The following is a 22,036-nucleotide window of genomic DNA, read 5'->3' as shown; positions in this document are numbered from 1 at the left end:
CGATTAATTGAAACTTGAAAAAACAGGCGGCAAATAATTCAAAATGAAAATGGTAACCTAACCTAACCACAGTTCACTGCATTCCGATCTATAAGTAACCAACCAAGTGAACAACCTAACCCATTGCTATCACAAGGCCTTTTAATTCTCATTTCAAACCTCATTGAAGTCAACCGAAAATGAGGGAGTGCATCTCGATCCACATCGGTCAAGCCGGAATGAAATGCTTGCTGGGAACTCTACTGCCGGCATTCAGGGTTTGCAATTTTTTGAAGAATTTACGACAGTGTTTAGTCGATCTGTCAATAATTCCCCTTGATTTAAGATCTCGATAGATTAACCTGCTTCAAAAATATGTTTAGATTAGGTTCAGTTAAACGTTAGTTTGGTCAACAATAGTCAAAACCCTTTAGGGTTTGGTTGAAACCTGTTGCTTAACCGATCGGTTTAGTTTTTTCTCCATCTGTCAGCAAATTTGCCTTGATTTTATATCTTGATAGATTAGTTTGTCTTGAATTCAAAAATTAACATTATTTAGCAAAAAAGAAACGCAGATTACGTTTTGATTAGGTAGTTAGTTGACCTGTCACCAACTCTGCCTAGAAGTTGTATGCTAACATTACTCTCTCAAAAAAACACAGACTTATGTTCCGATTGTGCTTGGTGTTTAAACAATCTGGTAACAAATTTGCCTGGTTTTTAGATCTGCTCAGATGCATTTTGCACTGGATAGATTACTTACTTGTCAAAGATTAATATTTGCTGTAGTAACATAACACCCATATACGTGATCTGATTGAGACATGCTTCTGTTTATTGACTATATAAACGAGTGTTATGTGAACCTCTTTTTTACGTGAATGATATTGTCAAGTATACTAATATGATAATGCTTTGATGTTCTTTGCAGCCTGATGGTCAGATGCCCAGTGACAAGACAGTTGGAGGTGGTGATGATGCCTTCAACACCTTTTTCAGTGAAACTGGAGCTGGAAAGCACGTCCCTCGTGCTGTCTTTGTTGATCTTGAGCCCACTGTGATTGATGAAGTGCGAACCGGCACTTACCGCCAGCTGTTCCACCCCGAGCAACTCATCAGTTGCAAAGAAGACGCTGCTAACAACTTTGCCCGTGGTCATTACACAAGTAATATTCAACAATATCTTATTTGTTAATAATCATTTCATTCGTTGCTATTTTTTTTGTGTGGCAAATTTACTAACTTTATACACTGCTGTTTTAGTTGGAAAGGAAATTGTTGACCTCTGTTTAGACCGGATCAGAAAGCTTGCTGACAACTGCACCGGGCTTCAGGGGTTCCTTGTGTTTAATGCTGTTGGTGGTGGGACTGGGTCTGGCTTGGGCTCTCTTCTTCTTGAAACGGATGTCGGTTGATTATGGAAAGAAATCGAAGCTTGGGTTTACTGTGTATCCGTCTCCACAAGTGTCAACATCTGTTGTTGAGCCTTATAACAGTGTCCTTTCGACTCACTCGCTTTTGGAGCACACTGATGTTGCCATTCTTCTTGACAATGAAGCTATTTATGATATTTGCAGACGGTCTCTTGACATTGAGCGGCCTACTTACACCAATCTTAATCGTTTGGTGTCGCAGGTAACAAAAAATTTGCTTAGATTTAGGAATGTTTATTAATCAAACCGGATATGAAACCCAATGCCAACTCTAGCCAAAATTCTCGAATTATGAATTTTAGAATTGGGTTATTGCCCAAAGTTGATTTTGATGTTTGTTTACAAATCGAAATTGAATTTTTAAACTTATTCAACCAGAATATCTCAATTTGAAATAAGTAACTTTTATTGTCTTACAAAATTATATAGCAGTTATATTTTGTATTTTGGTTGACATGAATTTGTTTTTAAACTTGATTTTGTTTGAATATGAATTTTGTAATAAACATTTCAAAATTTAACAGCCTGTATAACTAACAAACTGACCCGAAGAACATCCCAGTGTACATTAGTTGTTTCGAGTTATATCTCTAATAAAATGCTTTCATATTTGTTGTCCAGGTCATTTCATCCTTAACTGCATCATTGAGGTTTGATGGTGCCTTAAACGTGGATGTGACCGAATTCCAAACCAACTTGGTCCCCTACCCAAGAATCCATTTCATGCTTTCCTCATACGCACCCGTGATCTCAGCCGAGAAGGCTTACCATGAACAGCTATCGGTTGCAGAAATCACCAACAGTGCGTTTGAGCCATCTTCCATGATGGCTAAGTGCGACCCACGCCACGGCAAGTACATGGCTTGCTGTTTAATGTACCGTGGTGATGTGGTTCCGAAAGATGTGAACGCTGCAGTTGCAACCATCAAGACCAAAAGGACCATCCAGTTTGTTGACTGGTGTCCAACTGGTTTTAAATGTGGTATTAACTACCAGCCGCAGACTGTTGTCCCTGGTGGAGACTTGGCTAAGGTTCAACGAGCGGTTTGTATGATATCCAACTCGACTAGTGTGGCTGAGGTATTTTCTCGGATTGACCATAAGTTTGACCTTATGTATGCGAAACGGGCTTTCGTGCATTGGTATGTGGGTGAGGGTATGGAGGAGGGTGAGTTTTCTGAAGCGCGTGAGGATCTTGCAGCTCTTGAGAAGGATTATGAGGAGGTTGGTGCTGAGGGTGGTGAGGATGATGAGGGTGATGAAGGGGAGGAGTACTAGAAAACTATGTTTTTCGGTTTGTGTTATGTTTGTGATTGATGTTTAGTTTTGTGTGGTTTCTTCGTTTTTTTTAAAACAATTGTTGTTCTGAACTGGTTGATGTCATCTATGTTACTGTTTTGGTAGCTGTATTGTTTCCAGTTGTTACTTGCATCTTTGAGTGACTATTTTTTGTGTATCTACAACTATTATAATTTTCTTCTATAGCTCTACTCTATGCATGTCCTGTGTTTTTACAAGAATAGATCTGCTGATTTAGGGACAGAATCACATAGCACATGTCTACATGACTGAACTTGAATGTTTCTTCTATTCCACGCCTCTTGAATTATGATTCTGTTCATCTTGGCCCTCCACACATGAGTATTGCATTTGGATGGAACACTTAACACCATTTCCAAACGTAAAGTAAAAGTTGCTTACATCCTGAGTTCCTGACTTGAAACCTTAAGTTTCTTGACTGACTTCACCAGTAAGACACTTCTCCTGCTCAATGATCTCTTCTGCTGATGCCGAAGAACGAGACAACTCCCACTACCAAACAATCTGATTGTTGAGAACAGTAAGACTAAACAATGTATACTAAAGTATACGAGTGAAGATCATGCGACTAGTATTGACCATACGAGTTGTTTCGGATATATGAGATGACAACCTTTGTCAAATTCCTTTGACGACATATTCCGAGACTGACAATATGAGTACGTCCCATACGAGTGGTATGGGCTATACAAGATAAATTTGAATATTTTTCCTAACCACCAGACACAAGTAGTATTTATTATTATTAGGCAAAACTGATTTTTTCAAACGCAAAACGAAACAATATCGGCTATACGACTTAAATTAATAAACACCGTTAATGGCAAAACGGGTTCTCAAAAACAGGAGAGACGACAAAGTGGATTTACAAAAAAAGCACGTATGCAATTGAAACAAAGTGGGTTTTCAAAAACAAGAGAGACGATAGTGTAACATCTTGGAAATTTCCTATTTAGATTTAGCCATAAACGAAAAATTTCAAAAGTTAAGGGGTTAAAATAAAAATTCTGAATTTCTAAGTCCATCGCACCACGCGACGGGATAACCATAATCCCATCGCGATACGCAATGGAAGTTCATCAATTTTGATATTCAGGCGGTGTCACGCTACGCGATGACCACATCAAATCATCGTGACATGGGTCCAACCACGTGTCAAAACGCGGGGCGATTTGACAAGCCACGTGTCAACACGTGGCAGGACGGCAAAAATCACGGCGTCACGTATCGCGATGGTTGTGGCCCGGCTTCATTGCGATACGCGACATAATCCAAATTTTGGCTATAATAGGGGGCTATGGGCTTGAGCCATTCTTATTCCAAAATCACCTTCACCGGCGAACTGACAACCTATTTTCTCGAAGTATGTGCATGTAACTAAGCTCCGAAGCCTTGTTAAATCCCGAACGTCTTGTATTGTATTGCCAAAGATCCTACCAGTGTGTTGCCACTCTTTTTCTTATTCTTATTATTCCCGAGTGTCCGCATTAAGATAAGAATTATGTTTAAGTTATACTATAAATAGCTTAGACCTAGTCCAAGGCTATGACCTCTAACCTTGAAAGATTGAGTTTATATAAAGATTTTTTTTAAAGCAAATGAAGTTACTTCGAGAAGAAGTAATGTTATTAAAAGTAAATTTTGACGGACATATAGTAACTGGAAGGGGGATATTACTAGTTGTGAGTTTCTCGTCAAAGGAAAGTGATTCGTACGAATTCCAATCAATCGCGGGACCGGTTTACTTACCTAAAGAATCTTACAAATGTGTTAGAACCTATTAGGCCAAACCATGTTATTTCAAACGTCACATAAATACAAATGTATCTTCATTTGATTACAAAGACTATAAAAACTCTATCAAGGTTAAACCAAAAGTCTATAACTTAATCAAGAAACACCATCTAGGTATTTTTACAAACATATGTATTGATGGGTTAACATCATTCACATCAAGAATGTTTTCAATCAAACATCAACGTTACAGGTGATTACGTTAAACCTTTACAAACAATTAAAACAGATTTATACGCTATAAGAAGAACGAGTTGTTTGTCATAAAGAGTTAGTCAAATGTTTACATGAGATTACGTGATCTCAAAAAGGTTATAATACAAAATATAAAATAAAAGCAACTCAGACCGATTACACATGTGTCTGGATCCAAACATAACTATATGTGCAGTCATAACCAGTTCTCCAAACAGGGGCTACGTGGCTGGGGGAACTCTTAAATTGTGTGTGTAGGGAAATGGTACGAATCCCAAAAATAGATGATGTTTCTACTGAGAAAACTATATTTGCATTATAGCAACAGTTTAAATTGTAACAACTCGGGTTTTCACATAAAATATTAAATACCAATACCCGACCTAATTTATGTTCAGGAAACCTTTACCAATAAAATATCACGTTTATGTAAGGCCCCGTTACCGGTGCCTCACATTTGGACGTTGGATTTACTCATTCACATAGTTCTAATAATCAGAGTTAATAACAACATACGCGGAATATAAAAACTTTCAATAAAACATATATATTAACCCATAACTTGTCTTAATAAACATACTGACTTTAAAACATAACTAATAAACGTCTAGGGTCTTTCGATGCCAGCCTCTTATTCAATGCCAAGTGTTCCCCTCAAGAGAGCTGCCTCATCCTACTCACCTGCGTACATACTAAAAGTCAGCTACGTTGAGTGAGTTCTAGTTAAACATACATCATACAATACATTCATACTTACATACTTTCATTCATACTTTCATACTTTCATTTGTACTTACTTACATTCATATCTTACGTTATAAAGAGCATTACGCCCTACTTCCTCGGGTATTGTTAGGGCCCGGTTCCCTCTTTCCTCGGGTATTATTAGGGCCCGGTTCTCTCTTGCCTCGAATATTAGTAGGGTTCGGTTCCCTAGTTCTCGAATATTAGTAGGGTTCGATTCCCTCCTTCCTCGAGTATTATTAGGGCCCGGTTCCCTCTTCGTAACCATACAACCATACATCATACCTCGAGTATTATTAGGGCCCGGTTCCCTCTTCGTTACCATACAACCATACATCATACCTCGAGTATTATTAGGGCTCGGTTCCCTCTTCGTTACCATACAACCATACCTTTCCTTCTTTTATTAACTTTATCACATTCATACATATAAGCATAAATATCATACTTACATTATACATAGAATTACAACCTGACAGTACGTGCAATATCCGAAGATCGTTCACGTACCGACAAGCAATCGTTCATACATTTCACATCATCACATAAGGCATACACTTATCACTTTGGATAAGTGTATTAACAAACACATCGAGTATGCACACAGCCCCGAAAACATAACAAGGAATGGGGTTAGAAACTCACCTGGATCCTGTTGCGTTCGCCGTTAATCGTTATCCCCTTCTTTAACTATGCCCGGCTAACTGTTATATATATATGTATGTTAATTAGCCGTATAATTAATTAAGTTGGTATTTAGTTAACCAATGTATTTTCTAAATTGGGTTTGTTTGTCTAATTCTCACATATGGGTCCACTGTCCAATGTAGCCTCTGGGCCCAACTAACCAGGCCCAAAGTCAACAGAGAACTATGTTGGCCGAGAACCCGTTCTGGCCGAGAACTCTGGTCTGACCGAGAACTTTCATTGGCCGAAATCCCATGTTGACCAAAAACCATCAGGTTTGACCGAGAACTCTCAATTTTGGCCGAGAACCCTCAGGTCAGATGTTTTCAGCTCATCAACCTATCTTCCCGTTTCTTTCCTTAGTCTAGTTAGTTGTTACAGGACCATATCAAGAATTTTAACCACTTTTCTCCACCATTCATAACCGTTTGACATCCAATAATATTATGACTTCAAGGTCTAACCCGTTTTAGTCATAAAGTGTAAACCATTATAGTGTTATAACATCATAGGCTAGATCTAGGGTTTATTTAGGAGCCGTATGATGCCATAAGCTCATTAAGATCGTTTTAATAATCAAGTTTGCATTTTTATGAAACATCTAGACCCGATCTACTCTAGGGTCAAGTTTCATGGCAAACCGTTCACAAAAACGTAACCTTTAAACGTAAAGAACATACCATTAGACGTTTGTAAGGTCACGGCTAGCTTGGTTATGAGCTTGGATCGTGTAACTAGCTTGAATATTGAGGATGGATCAAGGATCTCCCTTTCTCTCTTGCGGCCGATTATGGGAATGTATGTGTGTGTTTTATGGTGTGTAGAGAGAATAAGATGGATAAGATGGAAAGAATTAGGGTTTAAGGGGTTTTTATACTCCCTTAAGCCCATGGACCTAAAGCCCATCTTTCCTTTTTAGTCCATGATTAATTCTCTTTAATAGCCTACTTATCTTACCATCTATTATCTTATTATTTCTTTTACCCACTCAAGTAACTTGTCCATCATAAGAGATAATATATAAAATATTATTTATTGAAATTTTGGGATGTTACAGTTTATCGAGTCATTATTATTTTAATATTATTGTTTAATTATTTATTGAACTATTAAACTACTTTGAAATATATACACTTTTAACCCTAAACAAACCTTTAACCCATTTTTATTCCCATCTTTATACTAGAAGGACCATTGTGCAAATATGATTTATATTATTATATTTGTATCCACACCCATACCCAAACCCGTTTGTAATCACACCATAACCCGTTTATTTTCTTGATTCTTAATCTTCACATTATAATCAAAGATTGATTGTACCAAATCGTTTATATGATTATAACCATCTTTATTACTAAAATAATTAAGTAACAAGACCAAATAAGATCAGGAATTTCGAATTAAACGAAGCCGTCAATACCCGTCTTGCGTTTTTCCATATAACCATCACCATAATTCAATTAAACTGGTATGTACCTTCTATGCAACTCAGCGATCATTAACCCTAACATAAATCGCATTAAGAGTAATCATAACCTCCTTTTCAAGACCCTCTAGCCGTCGGATTTGTTCCAGTCAATTACACCATCCATCCTTCGTTGTTTAAGGTAATTAAAACATGATTTATGGTCGGTTTTAATCAAGGAACATTAACCCTATTTTAATCAAGGAACATTAACCCTAACTCAATTTTAACTAACATTAAACGTATTAATTAATTGACGATTCTAGGGTTTGATTATGATTTGGGTATTTTCTAATCTTTTTATACTTGACTGTTATCATGTTTAAACCATCTAATACACCAGCTCGCATGGCTGGTGTGTATGTGTATAGACCCTGGTTGGCTGGAGGGCGCAGGTTCAAGTTCCTCCAGCATCGTTTTGGTTTATTATTTTTGTTATAACTCTTTTAATCACATGTATTTAGAGCATTTGGGATTGAGTTTGAAAACACCTTATTGGCTTTTTTCAAAAAGCCAATAAGTTAAATGGTGTTTGGTAATAAAAAAAACCTTTTATTTTAGCTTTTCGAAAGGGTTAGAAGCAGTTTTCTAAAAGCCCCAAATCTTGGCTTTCCAAAATGGCTTTTGAAAAAGCTATAAGCACTTTTAAAACTCAATCCCAAACGTGCTCTTAGTCTATTAATCGTTTAACTTATATTATTATTATTATATAATTAAATTATATTATATTAAAACCGACATATTAACCGATTATTTTTTGGAACCTTGGTTAAAACTCACATGTATATGTTTATATATATATGTGTGTGTGTGTGTGTGTATTAGATTATTAAAAATTAGTAAAGGTTTTAATATTTAAAAAGAGTTTATTTATTTATTTAATATGTATATATAAAGTATATCACGCTAATTCGCGTATTTCAAAATTTAGTTTAAGTAGTTTATAAAATACCATATTTTATATAAATATTATTAGTTATTATTTATTATCTAATATTTACAATATTTATTTAAGAGAAATCCTTATTAATAATAAAAATATATATAATTAAGAGTATTTTTAGATTGAAATAAACAAATCCCTTTATATAGACTATAAAGTTTTATAAATATTTATTTAAGTATTTTTATGTATTCTTGTATAACTAAATCATATTATTTTTGATAAAACTTTGATAATGAAATTTATAATAAATTATTGAAATAAATAGCTTCTGTGAGATTATACCCGATCATTCAAAATCCCGAACCTCTATCTAGTTTTAGCTTTGTTATACAATCCATATTTATTTCCTCAGTTATTGTAACTAGGATTCTGTCGGTAATTCCCAAAGAGCGTGATTTATTGCTTCTTGTCTTATTCTTTCCTGCTTTGCTTAATTGCTAAGGTGAGTAATCACTCCCCTTTTTTTACTTATTTTAAATATTTTGGGGACATATGCGTACTTTATCTATTTACCTATTATTTAATACTCAACTTGCAGTTGTTGGTCTTGTGTGTTTAACAATTTTTACCTAACGTGTTATATACTTATATGCTTTACTTGAATACATTTCGGAGAGGTCCAACCTATTCTCAGTCTAGTATGATCATACGCCCGTCGAGTTAGCCATCGTTCAGTTTCATCTGATATCGAGCTTACCGACAACATTATTTACTTGATCATTGGTTAAATTGCTTATCTCACTTGACGCAGTTTGCATCTTTCTTTATTTATTATATATTATTGTTGTTGTGTCTTGAAATGGTGTTTTACTCACTCAACATGTGTTGTTGACAAACCTTTCTATTTTATACGCATATGCAGGTTATTGTTTGAACTAGTTGCAAGATTTGGTGAAGACTTAGCGAAGAATTGAAGTTAGAAAAATTTTAATCAAGATCATTTGTGATATAAGTTGTATTGTTGTATGATTATGGATTTTGTACTTTGTACGTGACTTATTTGAATCATTTAATCGAATTAAATAGATATTGTCACTTTTAAATATTGCGTGTAGTACCTTGAGAGCTGTGAGCAATCAGTTCACGCCCCGACATTTCTCCCTTAGGTTGGGGTATAACATAAATGGTTTTAGAGTCAAATGTTTCACCAGCATATAGCTGACGTATTTTCTCCCACATTACAAGTAACTAAGTTTAATAGAAATAGTATGGATTTGAGTCAACATGAAGATAGAAACACGCATTACAAGATGGCTCAGTTTTTGTTAAAAAGAAAATCCTTGTAATATGACAAAAAAAAATGTTTTGTAAACTAATACTAGGGTGTTTAACTCCCAAGCAAATTTTCAATGTAAGTTATATTTTATAACTTTAAGTCTTCCGCTAAAATCAAAGTGCAACTATGATATATTTACAAAATAGGTACCAATTGGTGGTCACACTTCTAGGCCCTAAGTCAGGGGTGTGACAGAGAGAGAGGCAAAGTTATCAATAATAAAGTAATATTAGTTGCTTTAGGATTTTTACAAGAATAAGGGATTGATTTTGAAGAAGTGTTTGCACCTGTGAAAAGACTTGAAGCCATAAGGATTTTTCTTGCACATGTTGCTTCAAGAAATATTAAAGTCCATCAATTGGATGTCAAATATACATTTTTGAATGAAAGAATAGATGAGGAGGTGTATGTCACTCAACCTCCAGGATTTGAAGATCCTGATTATCTAAACATAGTGTATAGCTTAGCAAAGATCTGTATGGGTTACATCAAGCTCCAAGAGCATGGTATGACGAGTTGTCAAATCATCTTATTGACAATGGTTTTTGTAGAGGAGCTATTGAGAAGACCTTATTCTACAAGAGGAAGGGTAGGAATCTTCCTATTCTCCAATTCTATGTGGATGGCATCATTTTGGTTCAACTGATGATGGGACGTGTAAGGAATTTGAAGATGTCATGAAATCAAAGTATAGCATGTGCTCTAAGGGAGGATGAACTTCTTTTTTGGATTGAGGGTACAACAGAATAATGATGGAATTTTCATCAACCAGTCCAAGAAAGTGAAGGAAATCCTTTCCAAGTTCAAATATGAAGATGTGAAGATTGTGCCTACCCCAATGGAGACTCATGAGAAGATGATACTTGATGAAAAGATGGATTCAATTGATCAACATGAATATAGAGCAAAGATTGGATCTTTGATGTATCTGACAACATCCAGGCCTAGCATCATCTTTGCAGTTTGTGTTTGTGCAAGATTTCAAGCCAATCCTAAAGTCTCTCATATGTTGCTGTTAAAAGAATTTTTAGATACCCGAAAGGAAAACCAGACTCGGGGAGTTGGTATCAAAAGAACAGTTAATTTGATCTTTGTGCATTCACAGATAGTGACTATGGTTGTGAAGTTTAAGCAGAAAATCAACAACAGGTGGATGTCAATTTCTAGGCAACAGACTAGTATCCTGGCAGTGCAAGAAGCAAACCACTATGTCTATTTCTATTGCAGAAGCTGAATAAATTGTTGCATATGCTTGTTGAGCACAAGTCCTATGGACTCAAAACCAAATGCTGGATTATGGAATGAATTTCCTACTCACTCCTATCTTTATAGAATCCCATGCATCACTCAAGGACCAATCATATTGATATTAGATAACATTTCATTAAAGACTATAACGAGAAGGGCTTAATAAAGATGACAATGGTTGAGACCAGTGAAAAACCAGAAAGATTAAATCATAATATTTTTGAAATTAGACATAATTTCATTCTGTGTGACCTTTTGAATATATGTATATCTTGTTATTAAATTAAAAGTTCAAAATCATTTTAGTTTATTTTGAGTCATTCAACAAAAACCAAAAGTTTTTTTTCTTTGAGTATGTGAATAGAAATTTTGAGAAAAACAAAAACAAAATTGAAACATGTTAGAATGTTTGATTGAGAAGCAAAAACTTTTGGTGATTACAAATTGAGATTTGATATGTAGGTTCCCAGCCGGATCTATACAGGAGTATCTCGTAAAACGAGGGTGCGGAATCCCCTACGTATACGATACGAGTGTTTACACGAGAGATACGTAAAGAACACGTAACACGTAAAGACAAAGGATTACTTGTTATTCGATGTAAAGAGCCAAAAAACCAAACAAGTCTATAGACGTCTTACAAAACAGATATGCCAAAAACCTTACTTGAAAATGGCATAAGTTAGGTTTATATAACCCACAACAACTTCGCCTAACACCCTATGCGAAGTTGTCCCTAACTTTGCCAAACCACAAGTTCGCTAAAACCAAATAACCAAACTAACAAGTTCATCAAAACATAACAATCAAAGTAATGATTACATACACAATAGACTCGAGAGAAATGAACTACTGGCATAAATTAGGGATGGCGATGGGTCGGGTTTAGGTATTCCCAAACCCATACACGGTTATGAAAGTCCATCCCAAACCCGTCCCAAACCTGTCGGGTTTTAATCGGGTAATTACCCATCGGGTTTCGGGTTTTCCCATCGGGTTTTGGGTTTCTTATCGGATTTTGATAAAATACCCGTAAGCTATATCTGTCTCAAAACTCGCTAGGTTTCTACCGGGTTTTGACAATATATAACTAATAGATTACAAAGAATGTTACCAGAAAGATAAATTGTCTCAAATAGTTAATATAAACAAGTTACGATAAATAATATATTTGGAATATATTATATATATAATATAATAACCTATATCGGGTACATCGGGTATATAATCGGGTAAATGGGTTTATGTTATCGGGTAATTGGGTCGGGTAATCGGGTATATTAGAAATCCCAAACCCGTCCCAAACCCGAGAAAAAATTTAAAACTAATCCCAAACCCGTTCCAAACCCTAATGGGTCGGGTATTACCCGTCCCATTATGTCGGGTTTCGGGTTTCCCATCGGGTTCGGTTTTCAATGCGATCCCTAGGCATAATGCACCAACAGACTCCCCCTTGGCAGTAGCTTCATTTCTCTTATATCTTTGTCTCGTCATGTAATCCAAAAAGCCGTACACTCCCTCTTCAAGCATGCACCCCTTGTTTCACGTAAACTGAGACCACCCTTTGATATTTCTTCGCTTCATCTTTCCAAGAAGGAATATAAAAAATCTTCTTTTCATTGAGTACCCGAAGAATCTCCTGACACATTGTCATCTTGACCCAACTGATCCTGAACAACACTAGGAATATCATGTTCTACACTATCATCAGGTATCTCACCTTATTCTAATCCACTGTCGATTTCAATATGTTCACCAATTTTCTCAATCTCACTAAAAGACAACACATATTCACCCATATCATTCTCATCGTCTACCACAACAGTGTCACCACTTGCAATGCCAGATGGAGCAGTAGACTCCCCCTGAGATGTGGAAGCCCCAAGAGTTTGTTCAGTTCTTGGCAGCTCACCACATGCATCTTTTGATGCATTGGGATCATCATCTCTGTCCAGTCTCCTCTTTGTTCTTAACTCATCACCTTTGCAGCTAGTCTTCCCCTGAGATGCTAAGAATTGTTTCAAAGCATCATAAAGCTTACCATGTTCACCAAGAAGTGCGGTCTGAAGTTGATTCTCAGCCACCAGACGTTGGATAGCATGAGTTTGAATAATATTCACCCTTGACTGCTCAGCAACAACCCTTTCCAAAGATGCAATCCGCTCAGAATCTGACAAAGTAGTGTCAAAATCAAATGATATGTGAGAAGTATCCTGAGCATATGGCGGTGGAATGCCCAAGCTTACTGGAATAGCGGTATAGTAACTGGAGGTCGAATTGAGACAGAGGACCTAGCAATAGCCACTAGTGTGGGCTCAACAAACATAGCAACCACCTCCGATGGAGTAAAAGAAGGAGGTGGTAAAGAAACAATCTCTGGTGTAGACACATGTACTATAGAGGGTGCAATAGATGGTGCTGACAAAGCCACTGATAATGCACCAGAAGTCACTACCAAGGGTGCTGGTGAAGATGAGACAAGTGTAGACAAACTCGATAATCGCGGTGGATCAAAGTGAACTACGCGGGAGCTTTCACCACTCTTAGCCTTCTTTGATCTCCGAACCAGAGCATACAATTCCTTCTCATAATCAGACTCACTATCATCATCAGAATCTTTCTTCCGTTTCCCCTGTACCTTCTCCTGAGTAGCTAGACCTGTTGCGCCTCAACAACATCATCTGTAGATGAATCGGGCAAAGTTTCCTCATAATCCACAACCGAGGCTATAGATGGACCCACAGAAGTATCAACCAAAGAAACATGCACACCAGTAACATCAACTAATGATGCTTGAACTTCAGAAGGATCAACCGTATCCATATCAAAGAAGCCTTGACCTCCAAAAGCAACATCAAGATCAACCTGTTCGGCGGGAGTCGCGACATGGTCAACAACAGGAATTTCTTGTACTGCATGTGGTGGTTGAACCACAGGAGGTGGTTGAGGAATATTGACTTGTGGTGGAGCAAGATCATTAAAACCATCATCTACTGGTGCAACATAAGCAGGATTTACGAGATATCCATACAAAGCAGTGTGCCTTGGACGACGTTCAGTCTTGCTCCGTGCACTTGATGTTTGACACTGTGCAAAAATTCTCTTGTTTACACTTTCCATAATAGAGATAGGATGACGTTGTGGCAGATTAGGAGCGAAATGGTTAAGAATCATCTGTAAAAATCTGGGATACATTAAGAATCGTTCCCATGTCACAACTCGCCTCTGACGATCAATCTCATAAAACACCATTTGACTGAAGCTATACGGTTTATTATATGTCAACGCTGTCATAGCAGACTGCATTGTCGCACCCATACCATCAGATCTAGCCTTACGACCAGACATGCACACAATCAACACGTGCATTAAGAAACACCACTGGTCTATTAGAAATCCCTTTCTGTGTTGTGAGTCTTCCAATGGACCAGAGTACCCCAAACGAAGAAAAGCCCAGTTTCTGAAAGTAGCTGAATACTCAATATGATCCTGAGTGGTTTCAACTACGAATTGTAGAGCCTCCCGAATCTTATTAGCTGAGAATTGTACCACTTGTTGATTGACTGTAGCACGCATAACTGGAGGTTCAACACGACAATCATATTCAACTGTTCTCCAAAAGTCTTCAATATTTGGTAAAGATATCGGAAGAGTTGTAGTGATAGCGTGAAAAATTCTTGAGCGAATGAGGAACGCAATAATCTCTGAGTAATCATCAGCTCCACAAGCATCTGAATCTAACGTCACATACATGTTATGTCCCGGGAAGAATTGTCTCTTACCCCATCTCCTCCATCACCACCTGTACCACCCGCACCTGCTACAGCAGCCATATCTGCAAAGCAAACGAGATAAGTTAGACAAATACTCAAATAGTTGGTAACTTCGCCTAGAATTGGAGACGCGAAGTTAGAGATACAGCGAAGTTGAGATCAAAATTAGGTATGCAGCGAAATTAGTGTACAGGAGAAGTTAGTGATAACTTCGCCGTTATAGTAACTTCGCCGCAAGAACTGGGCAGAAATCAAGATCCTCTCCAGTTTCTATCACAGACGATCAGAGGATTAAAACAGGTGCGAGAATGTCCGATTAAAACCGCGGGATGTTCAATATCATAAAGACATTCAAGACCGATGAGTATTTAATACCTTTAGGGTTATTGAAGAAATCCAATAAAAATCATTTATTATGAGACTGATTAACAAACAAGGGTTGCAAATTAAGAATCGATAGAAGTCACTGAACCTTGTAAGTAGACAAAAAGCAGATTATAAGAAGGTTGATTCGGAGTGATAAGTTCACCGAGGGTTTAAGAGTATATGTTTTGACCATTCTTGACCCTTGTCTACCTTTTATACTTTCTGAAAAACCCAGGGGCGAAGTTAATCCAACTTCGCCGGTTTAGACAACTTCGCCATTAGCGAAGTTAGTTTTAGAATATTTGTAAAGAAAAAGATCAAGAACGAGTAACCAATATTTTTATTTAATAAACAATTCAGACAATCGTATAAAATAAATTAAACGAAACGAAAGTAAAGTGGCAAAGACGGGATCAAATTTCAGTCTTTCAGAGAACCCTGCATGTTTAAGAAAAAATCCGAACATGGAATCATACTGATTAAGAGGCTGTCACAAGGATTCATGTTCAGCGTTATTATGACATAGAGAAACAGGTTGCAGGCAGTATGAAACTTAACATGATTTTCATTGCTTCTGTGATACGGATTAGGTTCAATTAGGCTCAAAATTTAGATGGACATCACTTAAGGAACTGTGATGCCTTCTATCTATTCTAAAGGCGTATTTGGCTTTCCTCAGATCACCCTTATTTGACTTCGACCCATAGTGTCTGATTTAAACAGTGTTCATGTGAGTCGACTTTATAATCTTTACACTCAGCACGTCCAATACTCAATGGGTGCCTCATCCATACTGTAACAGACTTTTTGAATCTCAAGGCCAACACAACACAATCAGTTCATCATTTTTTTTAAATTTATGAACCATAACAAACACCTGCAAGTACCGAATCTGGATCACTGCAGAAAGATAACATAATATATGCGGGGATCAAGACACTAACGGGCTCATGTATGACTGGGTAATCACTTTTCTACCTATCATACGGAGAGATATATGTGGAGACATGCACATTTCAAAATGACTCTCCATAGTAAATCGAGTAGATTTAATTTGTATCACTTCTACTTTTACGCACCATGGAAAGCTACCGTACAAACAATGACTATTCTAAAGTTTTTTAAACCTAATAACTTCACCCGTTAGGCGCACAAAATCAATTTATCTATCATTTTCTAAAGGTTAGATCAAATTTTCAATTTAACACCAATTTGGAAGCTTCATGAGAAGCTAAAGATTGAAAAAGTATATCATTTCCCCAAAATAAAAAGGTTTACATTCAGAAGCCCGGTCACTTCAAAGCCTTTGGGTAAATGGCTGTCCCAAAAATCCAGTGGATTAGCAGGACCAAACATTTACGAATATGTGTCCCTCCAACTGAGTGTAACTGACATAATTTTAGCGAAGAAATAAAAACTCATCACAACCGCCCCGGATGCTTTCAGTTATTAGGTAACGACTATCCTCTGAATCTAAACGTAGATACAAGGACCAAACATATTCAAGAACATGTCCTTCAAACTTAAGCGACCGACATAATTCTTAGCGATAGTGAATTTTTTTTTAAGGACAAACAAAACAGTAAAAACAAGGTTACTCGGGATTGATCATCCCAATAAGCTCAATCAGGTTTTGAAAACGAGACCGGTCAAAAGCTTTTGTAAAAAAGATCGGTAAAGTTATCCAGAGAATCAACCTTTTCAAGCAAGATTAATTTCTTCTCAGCACAATCCCGTATAAAATGATGACGAATGTCAATATGTTTTGTTTTACTATGTTTGACGGGATTGTTAGTTACTGAGATTGCAGTAGTGTTATCAATGCAAATAGGAGTTTGAGTGAAATTCAGACCATAATCTCGCATTTGTTGTTGTATCCATAAAACCTAGGAGTAGCAATGTGATGCTTCCATGTACTCAGCCTCACAGGTGGATATGGCCACAGAGGTCTGCTTCTTGCACTGCCAAGATACCAATCTTCCTCCGAGAAACTGACAGCCACCAGTTGTCGATTTTCTATTCAGATTGCATCCTCCATAGTTAGAGTCCCTGTACGCTACCAGATCCAGTTCTCTTCCTTTCGGATACCAAAGCCCCAAATTAGGTTTTCCCTTAAGATACCGCAAGATCCTCTTCACGCCTTTCATGTGTGATTCCTTTGGATTAGCCTGAAAACGAGCACAAAGACAAACTGTTGGTACATGTGTGTCAGTAGTTCATAGTCTAGCATTTGTAATCGAGTCTGTAATGTAATTATGTTTTGTTTATGATTGTTTTGTAATACGCGAAGTTGTCAACAAGTTCGCTATGGCGAACTTGTTGAATCGGCGAAGTTATGGACAACTTCGCCAATGGCGAAGTTGTCGTGTATAAAACTGTTTCGCTGAAACAGTTTGAGTGTTGGTCGTTTTAGGGTTTGTTTCAGTGTGTTTCATATTGTTACGTGTTATTCTCTGTAATAGTGACTGTGAGTCACGTGTTCGGTTATCAATATAACGTGGTTGATTTATTGCTCGTGTGATTCTATCTCTACACTCGTAACTACCTGCGCAGGGATTCCGCACCTGCGTTGTTAGCGATATCCCGTGTACGATCCGTACAGGAACCTACAATTGGTATCAGAGCTGAAAATAAGGATAGCCATTAACCGGAAGACTGAAAGTAACCGGGGCAGCTATGACGTGTGTTCTTTCAGTTGCTGAAAATTAGTCGGTCATACTTAGTAAGAAGGACACATACTTGTATGTGGTCGGTCCAGTTGATCCATTGGATCTTCAGGATAGCCGTTTACCTGACGACTTTGATGTGACTGGGGCGATTGAAATTAAACTTTTTTTTAGGGAAATGAAATTACTTTTCAAGTCTGTTACGTCGTAAGAAGTTCTATGCTGTGTTTAACAGAAAATTGATCCAACCTTGGAAAATGATGTATATACTGATTGTGTGTGCTTAACTAGTGAAGTTATTAGGCTTAAAAGGCTTTAGGACAGTCATTGTATGTCATGGTAATTTTTATGGTGCGTAAAAGTGTATGTGATACTAACTTAAATTTACTCGAATTTACGTGGAAACTCCTTAAGAGTTTTTGTATGTCTTCATACATATCTTTTCGAAGGATAGGCAGAAAAGCGACTACCCAGTCATACACGAGCCCGTGAGTGTTCTGATTCCCGTGAAGAAAGCATTTCAAGATACTGCAGTGATCCAGATTCGGGACTTGCAGTGGTTTAGTACTCCGAAGTCGATAAAAATGTTGATTAAAAAAAAAAAAAAAAAAAAAAATATATATATATATATATATATATGTGTATATTTTTAAATACTTATGAGACATAGTAACAATCAAGACTTCTCACGTCTGGAGTTAGAAGAAAACGGGAGGCAGACATCGTGTATCTACAAGATAATCAGACATTATGGGTCGAAGTCAATTCGGGGTGACTTGGGTATAGCCAAATACGCTTTGAGAATAGATAGAAGACATCATTATCTCTGAGATGTTGCCAACTTAAATTTTTGAGCTTAACTGAACCTTAATCCGTATCACAGAAACGATGAAAACCATTTACGTTATTTACATGCTTACAACCTGTGTCTCTATGTCATAATACAGCTAAACACGGATCTAAGTGACAGTCACATCGTTAGTATGATTCCTGTTAGGATCTTTTCTAAAACGCAGTGGTCCCTGACTAGACTGAAATTTGATCCCTTATTTCATTAAAATTTTTCTAAGTTTTTTTTTGTTTTTTGTAGTTATATTATTGTATTGTTGGTTACTGGGTCTTGATCATATTTGTTTAACTCTTTTTGGTAACTTATAAGGTTAAATTCAAGATTATTCAAACTTAAAGGGCTGATTTTGAAAATTACGGGCGAAGTTGTTGAATTCGGCGAAGTTGTGCTTAACTTCGCCTTGGCGAAGTTAAGCATAACTTCGCCTGAACCAACTCTGCCCTATATAAGGGATTTTAAACAGTAACAGTATCACTTATTTTTGAAATTCCGGCGAACTTGTTGCAATAACCATTATATCCGGATCTTGTTATTCACTTTCGATTTCGATCTTGTGTTCCTTGTTTCTACTATACTAGTGGTATGTGTTGTCAATATCATCCTATCTTTCTCTTTACAGTTTTACCCGGTTTGAGACCTCGGGTCGTCGAACCTTAGAAACCAAGTTTTTCGACCTCACGTTACGTGTTCATGGACGACCTTTTCGTCCTAACACCATTGAAATATGTTGGACTTCATTGTTATATCCCTAAATCGGTCCGAAACGTCGGATAAAACTTGTTTGAATCTGAACAGTCGCCGTTTCAGATTCAGGCGAAGTTAAGGTTAACGCGAAGTTATTCTCAACTTCGCCAGTGGCTTAAGTTCGCCTTCAGCGAAGTTATCCACAACTTCGCTTAAAGCTTAATTTCGCCTATGGCGAAGTTATCCATAACTTCGCCTTGAACACAACTTCGCCTATTTCAAATTTTTTATAAGATTTCAGACGAACTTACAGATGAAGCGAAGTTGTTTCCAACTTCGCCTCACCTTTAAATTCGCCTGTACATCACAACTTCGCACATGGTACACAGCGAACTTGTGAGATGGTTATATGGTCTCTAACTTGATTTGTTTTATGCAGATATGGCTGCTGTTGGAGGTGCTGGTGGTGATGATGGTGATGAGCAACGACAATTCTTTCCAGCCCATAACCAATACATCACTTTGGATCCAGACGCACGAGGCGTTGAAGACTATAGGGAGATTATCACATTTCTCCAACGATCACGAGTTTTTCACGCGATCACTAATACACTACCCATATCTCTGCCCAACATTCAAGATTTCTGGCAGACGGTGTATTATGATTGCAGACCTGAGCCTCCAGTGATGCGAGCAACTGTCAATGGTCAAGACATACAGTTTTCCTCGGAAGATATACGGTTGGCTCTGCAGTTCGGTGATGAAACGAGAGACGACCCAACGGAGTTCGTAGCTCCTTTCCGTGACGGAGCTTACTTGAGGATGGGTTATTCGGGTCCGCTGGGGGACTCGCAGAGGAGGAAAGGCTTTCTGCTGGATCAATGGCGCTTTCTGATGCATGTGTTAATAGTATGCATGTCCGGCAGAAAGGCAGGAACCGACGGGATGGGTGCGACGATGCAATCGGCCATGATTGCGCTGACTTACAACCGCAGATATTCTTTTAGTCAGCTAATCTTTTACGAGATTGATCGTCAGAGACGGGCGACGGCGCGCGAGCGATTTACTATGTATCCTCGGTTTCTACAAATGATTATTAATCATGTCGCTCCGTCTATACCGCAAAGACGCCCTATCAGATACGTTGAGTGCGTAACAAAACGTATCTTTGCTCAGTGCAGGACGTCGAGCACTCGTAGCAACCCTGAGCGGCGTCCCAGGCATACTCCACTTTTCGGGTATCTCATCAACCCGGAGTATGTTCCTGCAGGAGGGGACGAGTTCAGGGATCCGCAACCACATCAGGCGGCAGCACCTCATGCTGTATCAGCTGCGCCTGTTGTATCTTCTGCTGCTGTGCCAGCTACTATATCTCAGGCTGTGTCCACTGCTGAACAAGTTGATCTAGATGCTGCTTTTAGTGGACATGGTTTGTTTGATATGGATGTCTCGGGTCCTCAGTTTATGGATGTTACCAGAGCAGCTACTTCGGTAGCTGACTCTGATCTAGACGAGACGTTTGCTGAGGCAAGAAGACTTATGGTGTCTCGGGAACGGACTACGGGAAAGAGGCCGAGAACTGTGGAGGAGGATGAGGAGGATGTGATGAAGAGGAGGCAGTACAGATTGTGCTAAGACGTTCAAGAAGAGAACAGAGAGGTATAGGTTCGGGAGCTGGAGAATCTTCAAGGCTAGTACGTTTTGCTCCACCTGCCTTATCTGGTATGTCTCTTATTCCTACTACAGCACAGGTTACAGCGATCGAGACGTCGGCACCAACAGTTGTGTCTCTACCACCACAACCGCTTAATCCACCGGTGGTAGTTGCACGGTTTGTGGAGTCGACCATCACTTCTACTGCAGGGTTACCAAGGGTACCACTTGCGGTCACTTCAGCTACTGATGTTCCACCAACTCCATTGCCTACTTCAGATTCCGAGAGGATTACATCACTAGAGCGGATTGTTGCTGATCAGACAAAGACCATTCAAAGCCTAGTGGAATCCAATCGACTACAAGCTGCCCTCCTGGTTGAACATGGAAGAATAATAGATGCCTTCAAGGATTACTTGGCATCTCAGGGGGAGAATACTTGTAGGGGCGATGAGTTGAGAACGAAAAGACGAGAAGATCATGACGATGATCCTAATGCACCTTCCGGTGCAGGTGATGAGCTGCCAAGAACCTCTCAGGCTCTTGGGGCTTCCACAACTGAGGGGGAGTCTACAAATGCAGCTGGTGATGATGTTGTAGTTGTGGATGACGACGCTGATGTTGAAGACGTTATCGATGCTTTGAAGGAGTTGGATGAGGAGGAGGACGATGAGTTGATGGATGATGACGACGTGTTGCCTATGGATGAGATTGAGAAGATTGGAGAACAGATTAATGTGGAAGATGTATTAGAAGAAGGTGAAATTGTGGATGATTCAGTGGAACATGAGATTCCAGCTGTTGAGAGATCAGAATTGGGGGATGAGAGCGTGATAGAAGAGACTGTATGGGAGGAGCAGCCGAACTGGAAAGAAGGCTGTGCTCAGTGGTTTGTTAAAACCAAGAAGCCTGCAGTGCCAACGATGTTCAGAAAGACTTATAATATAAAGGGCT

The 22,036-nt window shown here is 38.2% G+C and overlaps 1 pseudogene across 1 annotated transcript; it reads left to right on the top strand.

Moving 5' to 3' along the window:
- Window positions 1–913: 913 nt before the first annotated feature.
- Window positions 914–2,690, top strand: LOC143588160 (tubulin alpha-1 chain-like; annotated as a pseudogene). The gene is made up of 3 exons (XR_013145046.1): window positions 914–1,145; window positions 1,243–1,614; window positions 2,034–2,690. The product of XR_013145046.1 is annotated as a tubulin alpha-1 chain-like (transcript).
- Window positions 2,691–22,036: the final 19,346 nt, after the last annotated feature.

This window comes from Bidens hawaiensis, unplaced genomic scaffold (genome assembly GCF_021521415.1).
Source record: "Bidens hawaiensis isolate Kalapana, Puna unplaced genomic scaffold, B.hawaiensis_p1.1 tig00036079_1, whole genome shotgun sequence".
Taxonomy (NCBI): Eukaryota; Viridiplantae; Streptophyta; class Magnoliopsida; order Asterales; family Asteraceae; genus Bidens; species Bidens hawaiensis.
This window is presented reverse-complemented; position numbering and strand designations above follow the sequence as displayed.